Raw genomic sequence first — 6,073 nt, forward strand, 5'->3', positions numbered from 1 at the left:
TCTCTAAACCCAGATGTCTGATCTGTCTCTAGTATGACTCGTGGCACAGTTCCCTGCTAGAAGCTTCCCACCTGTTGCCCATATGGTAACTAGGAGCTTTGCTATAGGACCTACTGCCTCATACTAAGCCTTATGATGGGATTGTGTTGTTTAATGAATCTTAGAGTTTGTCCTCAGGCTCCCCAATCCTGTAAAGTTATTCTACTTTAGAATAAAGTTGAGTTGTCTTATTAAAGTCATCTCCCAGAGGGCTGTCTCCATCCACAGTTGTTAGAATCCTGTTGCCTCCTTCAGCTCCCTCCCCTTTCATGAACCTACAATCCCTGAGGAAGAAAAAGAACATTAATGAAATATTTATATTGCTGTCAAGTCTATCACACATAAGAATCACAGTTACACTTGTCAGTTAATAGATATTTTTCAGATTGACCAAATACGTTCAGTAATTCAATTGAATTAAGTGTGTATATTTTGACAATATGTAATAATGTAAATGACTCTAGAAATCATGAGGTAGTATCTGTTTTTTGTCTCAGTAGCCAGATTCTTGTGTAGATTTAAGGTGATCTGGCTGTATATGAAGTGGGTTTCAAAGAATTATCTCTAAGATGCTTCATTTAATTTCTATTATTTCTGACATAGTTCAAATTCCTTTTACCAATTATTATTGTGCTCAGATTTTCCTTACATCATCATTTTTCTTTAGGTATTTACAAAATATTCTATAAAATAAAACTATCATGCATTATCACTTCATTTACTTTTTATTTATTGTATGCATAAGGAAGTGAAATGGGTACACTGGGTGCTGAGGATAGAGCTCAGACTGTCAAGCTCACGGAAAAGGGTCTTTACTAACTGATCCATCTCAGCAAAGGTTTGTATTTCAGATATTTGTTTTAGTTACAAAGAAAAAAGTTACTGTCAAAGAACCTAAATGCTCATCAAAGTTTATTTGGATAAACAAACTGTCAAACATTCATAGAATGAAATACCACACAGCAATTAATAATAACACAAAATGCTGATGAGTTTAACAAACAAATAAAGAAATGTTACCATACAGAGAGCAAGAAAAGGAATTTAAGATAATAGGAATCAGTCAGTTTTCTCCAAAACAGGTGAATTTTCTTTAGGGGAAACATGAAAAACCTCTCTGAGATAATAAAATATTCTGCATTGGAAGCAGTGTGTTGATTGTGAGGTTTCATTAAAAACTCTCCGAATCAAACCTCTCAAATATACATATATTCTTGTTATAAAGTCATTAGTAAAATGTTTCTTGTTGGATAGGCTATGCCGCAAATACACACTTCACCTAGCACACCATCTTATACTGTAGGGAGACCAGAGAAAACTCTAATGCAGGCAACTAGAGAGACGGCTTGCGGATTAGTTTATATTGTTCTTATAGAGCAATGGTTCTCAGCTCGTAATTTGTGACCCTTGGAGGGGTTGCATATCAGACATTTACATTTCAATTCATAACAGTAGAAAAATACAGTTGTAAAGTACCAACAAAATAATTTCATGATTGAGGAGTCACCACAACATGAGGAACTGTATTAAAAAGTGAAAGAGTTAAGAAGGTTGAGGGATCCACTGTTATAGAGGGATCCAAGTTCTGTTCTCAACACCAATTTCAGGCATCTCACAGTGGTCTGTAATTCTCGGTAGAGGAGCCCTAACGCCCTCTTCTGGTATTCACAGATACCTGTATATTCTCTCTCTCTCTCTCTCTCTCTCTCTCTCTCTCTCTCTCTCTCTCTCTCTCTCTCTCTCACACACACACACACACACACACACACACACACACAAATTGACAAATAATAAAAACTTTAAAGTATGTTTTAAATGTACTGTAAGACACATGTATAAATTAAAATCGGTAAGTAATATGATTTTATGAATGTAGGCAAAAAGGCAAGATCGACTATTTAAAAGAGAAGTGCATTACCAGTCTTCACAACCTGAGCTACTCTTAGGCCCACATAACCAAGTCTCTCTCAGTCTTGGCAGACTGGCTTTGTGTTGGAGCAACCCCTGTATGCCTATCCAGATCGTTTGCAATTCTGTGTTAGACTTCACTTTCTGTTCATGCTCACATAAGACACAGAAGCTTGAACCATGTCAGGATGTTTTTCTGAACTTGTACGATTCCCTGAGACTACATGGGACATTATCTGTGTAGCATCTGGCAGAACTACCCCACCAAATGCTGCAAACCAGTAACTCACCCCTCACTGGTTTTCATTCTAAGCCTCAGCCCGTCTGCTCAGTTCTTTATCTCAATTGCTGCTTTTCAAAAATAATTTCCCATTTATATTTTATGACTTCTTTGCCTGCTTCCTGCTCCAATATTCTCCTTATCTCTTCATAGATAATGAAAATTGAAAATACTCATCTTAAATTATTGTTTATTACATATTTTTAATTCAGCCTTATCTGCTCTAGTTTCTCTTGCTCTTCCAGCTGCAGCACACCAAATATTTGTTTTATTTTCCTGTGAGTTTTTATGCCTTTTGCAGGTGCAGTCACAACAGCAGGTTGTGTTTGAGGCGAACCAAGGAGAGCATAGAAGCAGATGTTCATATGTGCCCTGCTTGTCGAGATGAGGTATGAGTAGATAGGATCCTGAAACAGAGCCTAGAGCAGCGCAGCTATTCCACTGTGCGTGCACTTCCCTTTGTTCTCAGGATTCAAGAGAACAGGTCCGTGCTCTGGACTAGCGAGATTTGCCCCGGTTAGTCTCTGGTATCCTTGTGAATAATTTATATGTGTTGGCATCAACGGATTGGCTACAGGGCATCCATGGCACTATAAAAAAAAGAATACACACACAACATACATACACAGGGATACACACACACACTTCTTTTTGTACCCAGACCCCTTTTAGTAGGCTGATGTACATGCGGTTGTTTCTGTTTTGTTTGGGAGTTCTCACTGACACTGGGCTCTCTCCCACGGTAAACGTCTTTATTCTCAGGTCATGAAATTGTCCTTTAATTTCTCAACTTGCCCGATAACATCAGCTGGACTACCAAGAATGTGATGTTTTCCCTCTTAGATACCTGCGGAACAGAAAAACAAGAGTACTAAATCACTCACAATTTTGGGATAAAAGCATGTCAGTTAGAAAAGAGTGAGTAAACGCAGCTTCCAAACAAGGAATTAACTGTCTCTGCTTCCTAGAACGTGACTCAAAAGAAGCCCTGTGAAACTGTTTGCTTCCCTGTCATTTAAGCTCCATGTCCGCACTTTGCCACACTTTCTTCTCCCCCAGCTTGTCCTTCACTACACAAGGTTGTCATTGCAGCTGTTGACCTCTGGCAACTCATTTCTCCGCTTCCCTCCATCCACCTTCCATCACGAATATGAGGTTGCCCTCTCCTCCTTTGGGGCCGTGACCTTCATCTTCCTCATTGCCAGTTCTCTCTATCGAAGGCTTGATGTTTCTAATTCAACTAATTTAGGTTATGCATAACATAGCACTGCTGGGTTTTCAGACTTATTTAAGATAAAGAAATCTGAAGTGTTTATGGGATGGAGAGATGACTCGGAGTTTAAAGAATGCTTGCTGCTCTTCAGCAGGATGTGAGTTCAATTCCTGGACTCCTCACCATGTAGATTCTAACCAACTATAACTCCAGCTTTAAGAGATCCAGTGCCCTCTTCTGGCCCCTATAGGCACCTGCACACTAGTGCTCATATACACAGACCCCAGATCCCCTCTCCTCCTCTCTCTGTCTCTGTCTCTGTCTCTGTCTCTCTCTCTCTCTCTCTCTCACACACACACACACACACACACACACACACACACAAAGTACATAAATTAAAATAAAGTAAAAATACTTTAAATTGATAATTCTCTGATTTAATCACTATATTACCTATGTATTGCAATACCACACCTCTATCCCATTATGTGTGTATATGTTTTAATCTGAAAAACCACAGATGTTTAAGTAAATGAACATGCTAACTGCCTTGAATTGATAATTATACACATTGTACATGTATTGCATATATATAAAATTATCACATATCATCTCATACATGTGTATAATTAAACAAAAATTTAAAAGCACACAAGTATTTCAAATAAGATAAAAAGTAATTTATAACTTTCTAATGTTTCAGGAAACTCAAGGATGATTGTTATAAAAAGCATAAAGATTTAATATTGCAATTGGATGGGGAAGTTGAGGTGAAAATTTGGAAGCAAAATTGTCAATCAAAACCAAAATAAACTAAAAGTCTCAGTCCAGGTGCATATATTGATGTATGCATATGCACATGATTGTATATTATGATTCTAAATTTGACTTGAAGAATTCATATGCAGTTAATCATTTTTTTCTTTTTGTACCTGCTATCAGCATACTATCAATAAATTGTCTTCAGTACAAAATGTGCCGTTTTCATAGTATGATGCCGCAAAACAGCTGCTTAATTTCAGGACCATACACATCTAACTTGATAGTACATTCTAAATGAAACAGATCACAAATATTTTCTTCCTTGTTTTCAATATAAAAAGAGGCCAAAGCATTTGCATATGAAATATATTATCTGTCATGAAATACTTATCTTCGAAGCCAGTTTCAGCAGGCAACATTTATTCAATCATGCTGTCAGAATGTGAAAGGAAATTTAGGGACAATTTTATTTAAGAACATTGCCATCCTGGTTCTGGACAAACAATCCGGACACTATTTCTGCCAAGGAGACAGAGGAAGCCCAGAGTCAGTTAGCTACACAGGTTCGTTCCAGCAGCAGCCCAGACTCAGATGGACTCAGACGTCATTCAAGGACACACGTGTAATGACTTTCTTCTACTGTGACCATTTTTGTAATTGCACATTTAAAAAGAAAAGTTATATTTTTCAACCCATTTAACACCAGGAAGAAGATAATGAGACACTGGGTGGTTGTTTTGATGATAGCAGTAAAATTGTTAAAGATTTTGATGGAGAAATGCCGTTTTCCCCATGGTGAGCATTATTTTTCTGGCAGTTTCATTTCTCATTCAATTGTCTTGGTTAGCAGTAATGATGTGCAGTACTAGGAATATATTATGATTATGTGGCCAAAGTTCTGCAGGCTTTAGGTTTATAAACACCAAATAAACAGTGTTAACTTAGTTCTAGCTCTGTGGATAATAGATACAGGATGTACATAGGGGGATGTAAAGATTTAAAGATGTTCTTCATCACTTTTAATAAAGCCCATGACACTTCCCATATACCCTAAAGCAGAAATATCCTAAAAGAACAATATCTTTGCCCTATTTTATCATTACTTCAACAATACTCTGCTCCTTTTAATCTAACAAACCAAAATAAAAACAAGTAAACAAATAAGAAATTTACATTTTTACCCGGTTTATATCCTGATTTCCATGAAAGGACTGTCTAAGCCAGAAGCAGACATGCTCGCTGCCCTAGTCTGTGAAAGGGTTTGAATCCTTTGTCTTGGATCCTTTTCTTGAATTGAAAGGTAGGACAACAGGAATGCCGGTCTTGTAAATAGTTACAGAAGTAAAGCAAAATAAGTGAATTGGATAAACAAATTGCTACAGTTTACAATGTCTTTTCTTTTGTCATCAATGTGATAAAGATTATATAGGAAACCATTTGTACAACTAAATTTTTAAGTGATATTTAAGAAACCTCATTCAGTTGTCTATTGGGTAGACTGCCCAGGATGTCTTACAGAATGCTCTTCGGTTGACAGAGGATGAATGTATCACTTAGGAAGGACGTAGATAATCATTGAATTATTTCCGACATAATCAGATGATATTTTAAAAGTCTTTAAAATTATCGTTACTAATTATTGTCTTAGATTGGGTTTTTGTTGCTGTGAAGAGACAGCATGACATGGCATCTCTTATAAAGAAAAACATTTACTTGAGGGTGCTTGCTTTCAATTTCAGAGGTTCAGTCCATTATTTTCATAATGGGGAGCATGGCAGCATGCAGGCAGACACGGTACTGGAGGAACTGATAGTCTTACATCTTTCAGGTAACAGGAAGTCAACTGACTGTCACACTGAGGGAAGCTTGAG

Source organism: Microtus pennsylvanicus, chromosome 9, assembly GCF_037038515.1.
Source record: "Microtus pennsylvanicus isolate mMicPen1 chromosome 9, mMicPen1.hap1, whole genome shotgun sequence".
NCBI lineage: Eukaryota > Metazoa > Chordata > Mammalia > Rodentia > Cricetidae > Microtus > Microtus pennsylvanicus.